This window comes from Oncorhynchus tshawytscha, linkage group LG01, assembly GCF_018296145.1.
Source record: "Oncorhynchus tshawytscha isolate Ot180627B linkage group LG01, Otsh_v2.0, whole genome shotgun sequence".
Lineage (NCBI taxonomy): Eukaryota > Metazoa > Chordata > Actinopteri > Salmoniformes > Salmonidae > Oncorhynchus > Oncorhynchus tshawytscha.
This window is the reverse complement of record NC_056429.1, coordinates 37,369,877-37,384,978: the sequence shown is the minus strand read 5'-3', so window position 1 is coordinate 37,384,978 and position 15,102 is coordinate 37,369,877.

The window sequence follows — 15,102 nt, the reverse complement described above, 5'->3', positions numbered from 1 at the left end:
TCAGGGCCGTAGCTACATATGAAGATATGGACCTTGTGTCCTTTTCTTATTCACACGTTAGGGTGGTGCATGTTTTTTAAATAATATTATATCTACTTATTTCCTAATTCATATATTACTGGTGTTATCTTTGTGCTTTTTTCTCACTAATTTCCCCTTTCATCACACTGTTCACCAGTGTATTAGATTGTTTTACATTTCACTATTTTCCAAAACAAATATGTATTTGTACTTGTGGCATGAAATATTACTGTTCTGAATCAGTCACTCAGTAGTACTGCTTTGTACATGAGCTATGTAGATGATGTGACGTGGTGAGGTTGGACCCAGGTGCAGAGAAGAGACCAGATAAGGAATCAGTGGTTACGGATAAACATAATACTCTACTGAGAAATGGTAGCCACAGGATTACAGTACACTTGAAAAACAACAAACACTAAGACTCGGCACCTCACTCATGGACCAACTGCACATGGTAACCAATTCAAGCTTCTGCAAAGGACAACAGAAAACATACCTCTATTAACAAGGAAATCATAACGAGTAAATAGGACACACCTGGGTGTCGTTCATGTCTCTAGGATGGTCTCTGCTGCCCTCTGGTGAACGGTGGAACCATGAAAGATGAGGTTAATATCTTGGGGGTCTGTCTTTAAATGTCTACAACTGGAAACTCATTTTTACCCATGTACCAAAGCAGGAAGGGCTCTATTGAAAGGTCACTTCACATTACCATGTACAACCTTGTGTTATGTTGATTAGGTAAATGACTTGAGCGTTTAACCTCATTGTCTACAGTTGGACAGCCATTCTCACCCATGTAGCATTGCAGGAAAGTCCTCTTTGAAAGGCCCCTACACAACACAAGGTTAGGTAAAGGATAAAGGACAAACTAAAACAACAAGGATGAAGTGAAAGTCATTATGGTAGACTTTATTGTGATTTGTAAAGTGTGAATAAGAAAAACAGCAAATACAAGTGTATCTCACAACATGATGTCATACAAACCGCCAGCAACCAGAAGAAGAAAACATATGTGCTCACGTTTTCCAAATCACATTGCAACATTTACTGCAGGGTGCCACACGTGACAGCAGCATCCTTGAAAGATACAAGTAGTCATTGAGGTTGTTGTGCACATCTATAGCATCTCTGGTTACCCTGTCTGCCGACATGTTTCTTGGGTCCAGGAAGCTGATGTCCTCTTGTACCACCTGTCTCCTCTCTCCTGGATGCCGCCCCCCAGTGGTTGTGGAGTGGTCAACAAACGTGGGGTGGTGCAAAGGTAATTGTAGAGGGCCACACAGGCCCTCACAATGGTCCTAGCTTTCTCTGGGGCAAACTCAAGGGCTCGTCCCAAGATCCTCCATCTTGCAGCAAGGATCCAAAAGCAGTTCTATGGGTCTTGAGTGGTGGTAGTTGGTGACGCCAAGAAGATCTACAAGGCCAGAAGAACCTTGACGATGCCTATAAAAGCGCTTCCATTAGTATTGAACAGGAAAAGGAAGGTTATCAAATGTGTTCTGTAAGGCTTTGGACATACAGTAGGCCCCCATCCTCTTACTGGAATGCCATATCACTTTTATGTGAAGCATACAATTAGAACATCTACATTTGTATAATTTTCACATCATATGTATAGTCGCATGTATTTAGCGTATCTTACCTGGATATGGACATATCATGTTTACCATCAGAGGGAATTCCTTCGCCTCTCACGAAGACATAGAGTACCAGTCAAAACTTGACACACCGACTCATTTCAGGGTTTTTCTTTATTTTCACTATTTTCTACATTGCAGAATAATAGTGTTAAACAAATCTAAATATATTTTGGATGCAGTTGAAGCCGGATGTTTACATACACTTAGGTTGGAGTCATTACAACTTGGTTTTCAACCACTCCACAAATTTCTTGTTAACAAACTATAGTTTGGGCAAGTGAGTTAGAACATTACTTTGTGCTTGACACAAGTAATGATGAAAACAATTGTTTACAGACAGATTATTTTATTTATAATTCACTGTATCAGTCAGAAGATTACATACACAAAGATGACTGTGCCTTTAAACAGCTTGGAAAATTCCAGAAAATTGTCATGGCTTTAGAAGCTTCTGATAGGCTAATTGACATTATTTGAGTCAATTGGAGGTGTACCTGTGGATGTATTTCAGGGCCTACCTTCAAACTCAGTGCTCCTTTGCTTGACATCATGGGAAAATCAAAAGAAATCAGCCAAGACCTCAGAAAAAAATTGTAGACCTCCACAAGTCTGGTTCATAATTGGGAGCAACTTCCAAATGCCTGAAGGTGCCACATTCATCTGTACAAACAATAGTACGCAAATATAAACACCATGGGACCACGCAGCCATCATATCGCCCAGGAAGCAGACGCGTTCTGTCTCCTAGAGATGAACGTACTTTGGTGCGAAAAGTGCAAATCAATCCCAGAACAACAACAAAGGACCTTGTGAATATGTTGTAGGAAACAGGTACAAAATTATCTATTTCCACAGTAAAATGAGTCCTATATCGATATAACGTGAAAGGCAGCTCAGCAAGGACGAAGCCACTGCTCCAAAACCGCCATAAAAAAGCCAGACTACAGTTTGCAACTGCACATGGGGACAAAGACCGTACTTTTTGGAGACATGTCCTCTGGTCTGATGAAACAAAATAATAGCTATTTGGCCATAATGACCATCATTAAGTTTGGAGGAAAAAGGGGGAGGCTTCCAAGCCGAAGAACACCATCCCAACCATGAAGCACGGGGGTGGCAGCATAATGTTGTGGGGGTGCTTTGCTGCAGGAGAGACTGGTGCACCTTACAAAATAAATGGCATCATGATGGTTGAAAATTATGTCAATATATTGAAGCAACATCTCAAGACATCAGTCAGGAAGTTAAAGTGAGTCGTCCAAATAAACAATGACCCCAAGCATACTTCCAAAGTTGTGGCAAAATGGCTTATGGACAACAAAGTCAAGGTATTGTAGTGGCCATCACAAAGCCCTGACCTCAATCCTATACAAGAACTGAAAAAGCGTGTGTGAGCAAGGAGGCATACAAACCTGACTCAGTTACACCAGCTATGTCAGGAGGAATGGGCCAAAATTCACCCAACCTATTGTGGGACGCTTGTCGACGGCTACCCAAAACGTGGTAGCAATGCTACCAAATACGAATTGAGTGTATGTAAACTTCTGACCCACTGGGAATATGATGAAATAATGAAAGAAATTAAAGCTGAAATAAATCTCTGTATTATTTTTCTGATATTTCACATTCTTAAAATAAAGTGGTGATCCTAATTGACCTAAGACAGGGACTTTTACTAGGATTAAATGTCAGGAATTGTGAAAATCTGAGTTTAAATGTATTTGGCTTTGGTGTATGTAAACCTCTGACCTTCAACTGTATGAGATTCTTCAAAGTAGCCACCCTTTGCCTGATGACAGCTTTGCACACTCTTGGCATTCTCTCAAACCAGCTTCATGAGGTAGTCACCTGGAATGCATTTCAATTGACAGGTGTGCCTTGTTGAAAGTTAATTTGTGGAATTTCATTCCTTCTTGATGCATTTGAGCAAATCAGTTGTATTGTGACAAGGTAGGTGTGCTATACAAAAGATAGCCCTATTTGGTAAAATACCAAGTCCAAATTATGGCAAGAACAGCTCAAATAAGCAAAGAGAAATGACAGTCCATCATTACTTTAAGATATGGTCAGTCAGTGCGGAACATTTCAAGACCTTTGAAAGTTTTTTTCAAGTAAAGTTGCAAAAACCACAAAAAACTTGAATAAATAATTTGAATAAATGTCTGTTTTGACATTCTTATGTAGGTGTCATAACCAGACAAAAAGTAACGCTGGGTGTCAAGTAAAGTGTTCCCAAAATGTGTGTGTCTGTGTGTGTGCATGTCTGCATGCATGTTCTTAAAATGTTATTTGTTATTGGAATGGATCACAGACCCCATCACTCTGTGAAAAAACTGGTCAATGGGAACTCATATAACCTTGTTAATTATTGACTATTTTCCAGTGTCCCAAATTGCACATTATCTCTTATGTAGTGCACTACTTTTGATCAGTGTATGCACAAAATAGGGAATAGGGTGCCATTTGGGGCACATTCATTGACTCATTGAATAACAAAGCCCCGATATCAGGTCAGGTCGTGTCACTATGACAACCACCTGCTATGTCACTCAGGTCTGTGAATCTTCCGAGATAAAGCAGGGGTGAATTGGGGATAATGTATCAAGGTGGAGGAGCTACAGTGCCTTGCAAAAGTATTCATCCCCCTTGGCGTTTTCATATTTTGTTGCATTACAACCTGTAATATAAATGCATTTTTATTTGTATTTATTTTAATGAACATAACAAAATAGTGAAGTAAAATGAAAATAATAACTTCTTTCAAAAAAAATGTACAAATTAAAAACGGAAAAAGGGTGCTATGAAGCCACTAAAAAGAACTGGTGCAACTACATACCTTCAGAAGTCACATAATTAGTTAAATAAAGTCCACCTGTGTGCAATCTAAGTGTCAGATTATCTGTCACATGATCACAGTACATATATACATATATACCTGTTCTGAAAGGCCCCAGAGTCTGCAACACCACTAAGCAAGGGGCACCACCAAGGAGCTCTGGGACAAAGTTGTGGAGAAGTACAGATCAGGAATGGGTTATAAAAAAATATCTGAAACTTCGAACATCCCACGGAGCATCTATTCTTAAAAAATGGAAAGAATATGACATCACAACAAAGCTGTCAAGAGAGGACCGCCCACCAAAACTCACATACCAGGCAAGGAGGGCATTAATCAGAGAGGCAACAAAGAGACCAAAGATAACCCTGAAAGATCTGCAAAGCTCCACAGCGAAGGTTGGAGTATCTGTCCATAGGACCACTAAGTTGTACTCTCCACAGAGCTGGGCTTTACGGAAGAGTGGCCAGAAAAAAAAAACATTGCTTAAAGAAATAAATAAGCAAACATGTTTGGTGTTCACCAAAAGGCATTTGGGAGACTCCCCAAACATATGGAAGAAGGTACTCTGGTCAGATGAGACTAAAATGTAGCCTTTTGGCCAGCAAGGGAAACACAATGTCTGGCGCAAACCCAACACCCCTCATCAACCCAAGAACACCATCCCCACAGTGAAGCATGGTGGTGGCAGCATCATGCTGTGGGGATGTTTTTCATCTGCAGGGTCTGGGAAACTGGTCAGAATTGAAGGAATGATGGATGGTGCTAAATACAAGGAAATTCTTGAGGGAAAACTGTTTCAGTTTTCCAGAGATTTGAGACTGGGACGGAGGTTCACCTTCCAGCAGGACAATGACCCTAATCATACTTCTAAAGCAACACTTGAGTGGTTTATGGGGAAACGTTTAAATGTCTTGGAATGGCCTAGTCAAAGCCCAGACCTCAATCCAATTGGGAATATGTGGTATGACTTAAAGATTGCTGTACACCAGTGGAACCCATCCAACTTGAAGGAGCTGGAACAATTTTGCCATGAAGGTTAGACAAAAATCCCAGTGGCTAGATATGCCAAGCTTAAAGAGACATACCCCAAGATACTTGCAGCTGTAATTGCTGCAAAAAGTGTCTCTACAAAGTATTGACTTTGGGGGGGGGGATAGTTATGCACGCTCAAGTTTAGTTTTTTTTGTCTTATTTCTTATTTTGCATCTTCAAAGTGGTAGGCATGTTGTGTAAATCTAATTATACAAACCCCCCAAAAAACTATTTCAATTCCAGGTTGTAGGCAACAAAATAGGAAAAATGCCAAGGGTGGTGAATGCTTTCGCAAGCCACTGTAGGTGGAGGGATAATGTAGGTGGAGGGATAATGTTGGTGAAGTAGGAAAAATGTAGGTGAAGGAAGGACCTAATTCTGTTCAATTCCGGCTGTTGAATGGAAATACAAAACACTCATATGCACAGCAAGTGCCACATTCCCAATCTGTGCTGGATGTTTGGAGGGAGCCTCTTCCTGTAGCAGGACTTAAAAACATCCCCTCAGCTCTCTTGACACACATGCACATGTACGCATTAACTGGAACACTTTGTTGGCACCATTCACACACTCCTAACCACACAAGCTGCTGGCTCTGCCCCACATACGGGAAGTGTGCGTGCGTGTGAGAGAGAGCCAGAGTGTGGGTTTGAGTGTTTGTAAGAGAAGTAGAGAAAGCATGTGTGTCTCTATGTGTTTTGTTTATCCCCATATTTGCAGAGCTCTTGGCCATTCTGCCCTTGAGTGGAATAAATAGTCTGGCGTAAGAATGGAGGTTAATGCTATGCAAATGGAGATCAGTGACATAAGCAACATTTCTCTCTTCTCTGGACAAGATTCCTGTTATGTTGTCAGTGTTTGTCCCATTTGAAGTCCACCGACTGTTACAACACAACCAACCACAACACAGGGAGAGAGGCCTCCTATGACCTATAGTCTCAGACCCCATGTTGTGTTGTTTTCCCCCTCTCTCTCCTTAAATGTATTTTTCTCTTCTGCTGGGCCGAGCGTTATGTAACGTTATGTGTTATGAGTTGAGTGACCTCTCCATATGCAACTACTCTGGTTGCCTCACACACATGGACACACACACAGGAAAAACACAAAGGGTCGAGGAGACTGACGCAAGATCTCGTGTCGATTAGTATTTCATATGATAGTATTTCATATTTCAACATGATAGCTGTGCAAACACTTATAGTGTAAAATAGTTTCTCCAAAAGAAATGTACATTCAGATAAAACATATCAATCTATACTAATGTTTTACTTTACAAAATAAATATTACACATTGAAAATACTTGATCATCCTTCAGGTGTGTATGTAATGTCTCCACATAGTCAGTAACACCTAAACATATCACAATACTTCAACCTGTATCATATTTGAAAATATCAACATGTAATTAACAGGAAATATAGAATATAAAACACCTGTCCATCAACATCACTGGCTGTCCAAAGCAAAGGTATATCAAATATGTTTGTTTTTTTCTCTCAGAAACTGTTATGACGATATGAAGACGTATTACATCTGATAGAGAAAGACAGAGTTTTGAATGTTCCCCTAAGGAAACACTCTTAGAATTAGTGGATCCGCAAGGGACCCCTGCAGTTCCTCAAAGGACCCCTGCAGTTCCTCAAGGGACCCATGCAGTTCCTCAAAGGACCCCTGCAGTTCCTCAAGGGACCATTGCTAGTCAATGGTTCATATTTGCACCTTTGGTTAATTGAAGAGTTCTTGGAGAAAGGGGAACTGCACATGCTGATTTGGCCACGTTTTTTTGGCTCGTTCCTCAAGAAATGCTAGCGGCCATGACCGAAGACAAACATGAGTTGGCTTGGTGGTATGGTTTGATGTGGGTGTTTCTCAGGTGTGTCCTTACCACCACCAAGTCACACCAATCTGTCAGAACCTTGCCCGCAGCTATTTCCCCCCACTCAATCACATGAAACAAAGCTCCTGCAGGTTGAGTTCAATAACTACAGGCAGATAGATATATGGTGAGATGCCGGAAGTCCATGTAGAATAAACAACCCTTAACATAATACCATAGAAGCAGTGTTCTGCTAATATAACAATGTACACATTTAATATTTCATTGTAATTCCTAGCAGATACAAATACTATGCCTATCGGAATTTTCTCTGGTGGTAATGGAGCTACCTTGGAAAACATGGCAGAGTGGTCATACCTTCCCGTGGACAGCGGGTAGCCTAGCAGTTAGAGCGTTGGGCCAGTAAAACGAAATGTCACTGGTTTGAAAACTTGAGCCAACAAGGTTCAAAAACTGTTGATGTGCCCTTGAGCAAGTCACTTAATCTTAACTTGCTCCAGGGGTACCAAACTACTATTCCTGACCTTGTAAAACAACACGTTTCACCTATCTGTGTTGTCCAATATACAACAGGAGTTCCCTGATTGGTGCAGGGAAAAAAGGGTTTCTTCCTCCCAATATAGACTGATACCATTCAATTCAATCAGAAAAACGACAAAACAAGTAAAGGTTGTGTCTAGTAAAACTTTACTGCCGAGTGCCAAGTCTCTCCTTATTCAGAGACATCAGTATCAATCACATACGGATGGTACAGTTGTGGCTAGAAGTTGAGAATGACACAAATATTAATTTTCACAAAGTCTGCTGCTTCAGTGTCTTTAGATATTTTTGTAATTTGTTACTATGGAATTCTGAAGTATAATTACAAGCATTTCATAAGTGTCAAAGGCTTTTATTGACAATTACATGAAGGTGATGCAAAGAGTTAATATTTGCAGTGTTGACCCTTCTTTTTCAAGACCTCTGCAATCTGCCCCGGCATGCTGTCAATTAACTTCTGAGCCACACCCTGACTGATGGCAGCACATTCTTGCATAATCAATGCTTGGAGTTTGTCAGAATATGTGGGTTTCTGTTTGTCCACCCACCTCTTGAGGATTGACCACAAATTCTCAATGGGATTAAGGTCTGGGGAGTTTCCTGGCCATGGACCCAAAATATTGATGTTTTGTTCCCCGAGCCACTTATCACTTTTGCCTTATGGCAAGGTGCTCCATCATGCTGGAAAAGGCATTTTTCATCACCAAACTGTTCCTGGATGGTTGGGAAAAGTTGCTCTCGGAGGATGTGTTGGTACCATTCTTTATTCATGGCTGTGTTCTTAGGCAAAATTGTAAGTGAGCTCACTCCCTTGCCTGAGAAGCAACCCCACACATGAATGGTCTCTTTATGAATGGATGCTTTACTGTTGGCATGGCACTGGACTGATGGTAGCGCTCACCTTGTCTTCTCCGGACAAGCTTTTTTCTGGATGCCCCAGACAATTGGAAAGGGGATTCATCAGAGAAAATGACTTTACCCCAGTCCTCAGCAATCCCTGTACCTTTTGCAGAATATCAGTCTGTCCCTGATGTTTTTCCTGGAGAGAAGTGGCTTCTTTGCCACCCTTCTTGACACCAGGCCATGGGCTGTTTACAGATGGGCTGTGTACAGCTGCAGTGATCGGTAAGCTGCTCTGACAGCTGATGCTTAAAGTTAGCGAGGGAGATGTACATAAAAGTGATTTATTCCCGGGATTGAAAATGTGTCAAATACCTGGAAAATATTAACCCTATTTCCTAGGTATGGAACAGTCAGCCACATGTTGGCAAGTATCCAGCCAGCAACCTTCACCTCTCAGAGGCAACAGCTGTCACAGGCTCATCATTTATACAAATACAGAAGCTTCATTACGTTGATACATTTGATAACCCAAATGTAAAACATAATTTATACAAACAAGCTTATTTTCTACTTCCTAGATACATATAGCCCGATTGCTGTGTTGACCATTCTATTTCACGTTGTAATTTATATCTGACGTGAAATCGAAAGGTGAACGCAGCGATCAGGTTGGTTTCACAAAGCTAATCATAACCACCATTGATAATGTAATCAGTGATCTTTGATAAGGGGCCAGGAGCTGATCTACACTTCTATGCTCACTGGGAGCTGGCAAAGACCTTACCTCCAGCCTCAACTCTTGCCTGCTCACCAACAATGGGGAGACCAGAATTAGGTAGGTTTTATCTGACCGGTTCAAACTTCAACATAGTATTTGTTTGTTTGTCAGATATCACCTATCCTAACTGTCATTGGTAATAGAACAGTGATTATGTGTTCAGAGAAACATGTATGGGGCCAGAACCTTGAGACTTGCAAGAGGAAGTCCAGACTGACATACGGGCTTGAGAGAGATGAGGAGAGAGACCTAGCACTCTACATCAAATTTTTACTAGACACACCTTTTACTTGTATTGTCTTGTTTTATTATTGAATTTAATCGTATCAGTCAATATGGGGATTGAGAAACCCTGTGTAATCTACACCAGGAAACACCTGTTGTATATGGGACACCACACAGGAAGGTATTACAACCAGACAAAATCTGCATTTTGTCTGGTTGTAATGGCGCTAGAATGGTCATACCTTCCTGTGTGTATAGTTAAATGTATGTGTGTATAGTTATGCATATACTGTATGATAAACAGAGAGTAGCAGCAGCATAAAAAAGAGGGGTTGGGGGGGGGATTGGGTGGGGGGCACACAATGCAAATAGTCCGGGTAGCCATTTGATTACCTGCTCAGGAGTCTAATGGCTTGGGGGTAAAAACTGTTGAGAAGCCTTTTTGTCCTAGACTTGGCACTCCAGTACTGCTGGCCATGCAGTAGCAGAGAGAACAGTCTATGACTGGGGTGGCTGGGGTCTTTGACAATTTTTAGGGCCTTCCTCTGACACCGCCTGGTGTAGAGGTCCTGAATGGCAGGCAGCTTAGCCCCAGTGATGTACTGGGCCGTACGCACTACCCTCTGTTGTGCCTTGCGGTCAGAGACCGAGCAATTGCCGTACGAAGCAGTGATGCAACCAGTCAAGATGCACTCGATGTTCCAGCTGTAGAACCTTTTGAGAATCTTAGGACCCATGCCAAATATTTTTTGCTTCCTACCATCTTATAGGCAGAAACTCAAACAGGATGTACCCGTGACTAGAAACATTCAATGATGGTCTGACCAATCGGAACACACGCTTCAAGATTTATTTGATCACGCGGATTGGGAAATGTTCCGGGGAGCCTCAGAGAATAACATCGATCTATACGCTGACTCGGTGAGTGAGTTTATAAGGATGTGCATTGGAGATGTTGTACATACTGTGACTACTAAAACCTACCCTAATCAGAAACTGTGGATAAATGGCGGCATTCACGTAAAACTGAAAGCGCGAACCACCACATTTAACCATGGTTAAGAGGACTGGGGATATGGCCGAATATAAACAGTGTAGTTATTCCATCCGCAAGGCAATCAAAATGTCGGTGTAGGGACAAAGTGGAGTCACAATTCAACGGCTCAGACACGAGACGTATGTGGCATGGTCTACAGGTAATCACGGACCACAAAAAGAAAACCAGCCACATCACGTACACCGACATCTCACTTCCAGACAAACTAAACACCTTCTTTGTCTGCTTTGAGGATAATACAGTGCCACCATCGCAAATGACTAATAAAAACAGTAAAATTGCAGACGTTTATCAAACAGAGAAAGTTATCAGCGAAACCCCGTAGCCACAGGTCTGGGTGCTACAGATGAGCACTGAATGGGACCATGCCAAATGCCACCCAACTCCCTATACACTGTAAACCCCAATGTGCTGTCTCTACTCAAAACTTTTGAGGAAACCTGTTGTACTTAATATATCTGAGTACAGTTACTTAAAGTGATTTTGTAGTTATTCTGTTAAGGCTCGGGACAATACTGCCCCCTTTGGATAAATTGCGTGCCCATAGTAAATCCAAACCGGTAAGAGTCACTATGACCCTATAGGGCAGGGATAGGCAACTCCAGTCATCAGGCCTGGATTGATGTCACACTTTCCCCCCCCATCCTTAGCAAACACCGCTGATTAAACTATACTGAACAAAAATATAAACGCAACATGAAACGATGTTCCATATGCACAAAAGCTTATTTTGCAAAAAATGTGGGCACAAATTTGATTACATCCCTGTTAGTGAGCATTTTTCCTTTTCCAAGATAATCCATACACCTGACAGGTGTGGCATATCAAGAAGCTGATTAAACAGCGTAATCATTACACAGGTGCATCTTGTGCTTGGGACAATGAAAGGCCACTCTAAAATATGCATCACACATCCGGATTCTTCACCTGCAGGATCGTCTGAGACCAGCCACCAGGACAGCTGATGAAACTGAGGAATATTTCTGTCTGTAATAAGGCCCTTTTGTGGGGAAAAACTCATTTTGATTAGCTGTGCCCGGCTCCCCTTAGATTAGGGCCTAATGACATTATTTCAATTGACTGATTTCCTTATATGAACTGTAACTCAGTAAAATTGTTGAAATTGTTGCATGTTGCGTTTATATTTTGTTCAGTATAATTGCTTCTAAACTGAAGATCATGATTAGTTGATTATTGGAGTCAAGTGTATTAGCTCGGGCAAAAGTGTGACACCAATCAGGCCCCCTAGGACTGGAATTGCCCAGCCACGCACAAGGGAGTCCAGATTTGAGTTATATTAGCTTAAACATTTTGAATAATGCCCCCACTAAGCCACGACTCTAATACATTTTTCATTGTGCCTTGTCTTTTCAAGTGAATTGTAGAGTTACCAGCCATGGCTGTATTTGTTAGTGACAGAGACATGATTGTGCGGTCCTTCCACTATGACTCGTTCATCTTCAGTCCTGTGGCCTTAACTAAGTTAGTTCCTAGATGAATATTGGCATTTATAATTCAACTATTTTTGTCAATAAAAATCGTTATTCTGAGGACTAGCTTTAACTCAATAGAGTGGTCGGTCATAAACTCAAGGTTTACAGGCCATATCAGGCCTGCAAGTAGGTTGCACAGTTCTGGCAACATTACCAAAATTCCAATATAACACTTTTGAAAAAATCCTGGTTTGAGGATTTCCAGGAATCTTCCAACTGGGATTCCGGGAAAACCTGGGAAATTTACCAGAGTTTTACAACCACACCTGCAAGTCACATTATCCTGGCTTGCAAAGTGATGTGTTATTCCTATTGAAATAGTTAGGATATTCAACATGCGTTCATAATGACTGTTAGGTAGTTGCCTCACACTGTTCCTAACCCTAAGGCATTTAAACTGGACAACTATTTCAGTAACGGGTGCAAAAAATCTAAATGATTGGATGAGTTGAACTTTTTATTTTTCATTTATCTTGGTGTAGCATAAGTTCAATCACTCAATGGACATGCAAAAACACAGCTATTATTATTATTTTTTTTTAACTACCTGCAGTAGAACATGCTGGATAAAAAGTTCATTTAGCTGATGTGACTTTTTATTTAGTTTTGAGTCCACCACAAACATTTTAAGTAATAATGACTTTTCATTGACTTTTGAGTTCAACTTACTAAAAGCATTTGAGTTAAAAATGCCTTGGGGGGGCCCCCTGGGTGGCGCAGTGGTCTAGGGCACTGCATCACAGAGCTAGCTGTGCCACCAGAGACCCTGGGTTTGCACCCAGGGTTCGCGCCCAGACTCTCTCGCAGCCAGCCGCGACCGGGAGGGTCTGTGGGGCGACGCACAATTGGCCTAGCGTCGTCCAGGTTAGAGAGGACTTGGCCAGTAGGGATATCCTTGTCTCATCACGCACCAGCGACTCCTGTGGCGGGCTGGGCGCAGGGCACAGCGCTTCCTCCGACACATTGGTGCGGCTGGCTTCCAGGTTGGATGCACGCGGTGTTAAGAAGCAGTGCGGCTTGGTTGGGTTGTGTTTCGGAGGATGCATGGCTTTCGACCTTCGTCTCTCCCGAGCCCGTACGGGAGTTGTAGTGATGAGACACGATAGTAATAACTAACAATTGGATACCATGAAATCGGGGAGAAAAGGGGGTAAAAAAAAAATGTCTTGGGGTTTACAATGTATAGTGAACTACTTTTGACCAAAACGTGGTATATAGAATTGGGTTCCATTTGAGACACTGCCGATATGTTTGATATGTTTATGGTGGTATATTGATTCATCACCTCATCTACTCCATATCATCATGACCAAGCTCTCGCCCTCCTCCCATCTTGTAATGTTCCAGTTAGATCCAACATGATCATGAAACGTAAGTCAATTTCAAACATTAGTTCAACTCCTGCAAACATCAAATTGTAGATCATATGACCACACCACTGCACAACGCACCCAAAATAAGTCACAGGCCCAAAAGCGCAATAGATTCACGAGCACTGCTTTCCTTGGCTTAGTTTGTGCATATGCAGGTGGACTGAAGAAGTACTGGAATATAGCGTCTGTCTGTTGTGTCTGTTGGTCTATCTGTGTTGATGTGTCTTCACCTCATACAGACGAGATGGAACACAAAAAAATGAACTCTATAACCAGGCTTTTATCCAACCCTTTCTTGCAAATGAATTACCTGACCCATAAAAAAAAAAATCACGACCTGGCTGATTGAAACAGGGAAACAGGAAATGCCGGTACAATTTTATAAATTGGGAAAGACAATGTTTGTTCGACATGGTGGGATCTTTTTGTGTCTGTAAAATGAATGATGCAAGAAATTTTGGTGGAAACACCTTTAAGTGCAAATATTGATATAATAACCATCATATCGAAGTAAACTTGGAGTCACGCGATGATATGTTGTGTGGTCCTCCCACTACGACTCGGGAAGGACTGCAGTTTATCAGGCTACAGATGAAATAAGTTTTGATGACCTTCACAGGGTGGTGAATGTGCAAGGTGATGAGCTTGGATGCTCCTGTCCAATAAATATCGAGGCTCTTATTTTGGTGACCGATGATCGATACTTGGCTGCCGTTTGACAAATAAAAATCATGTCGCTCTTATCTATAATAATCTCATAATGTAGGTAGCCTACCCGCACTGGATCTGCAAACTGTTAGCTAGAGCACACCTGCCAAGACCAGACTGGACATATTTGCTATATAACGCAAACATTTGTGACAAATCCATCAATAGAGTTAAAAATGCAATGGAAACCCAATTAACTTCTATTTTTATTCGGTACATGGGAATTTAACCTCAAAAGTCATTTTTACGTGCACTACGTCATCGCACACAGCCTTTTATCTGCAATAGATCTGTTTGATGGAAACACATCTCTGGTGGGAAAATGCGCATATTGTTTCATGCATATTTGCATGAAAATCTGTTGCAAATTGGATGGAAACCCAGTGTATGCCATGTTTTCTTTTTTGCACAGAAATACAGACTTGGCTTATTGGCAATCCATGCGCTTACACGTTAACAGCACTATCCAAGCAGGAATCAGGATGCGCTAACAGTTAACGTCACTTTCCATTCAAGAATATCCAATCAAGGATACTCATACAATAAACAGTTCTCCAATCAGGATGCTCTGACAGTTAACAGCACACTGAGCCAGCTGACGTTGCGGCAACGTCCAAATTGAATCGAATGACTTCTAGCAACAAATCAAGGAACCAACAGTGATTTTCACTCAAAAACAGTTGGCAACACTGCTACTCATTGCAGACAGGGC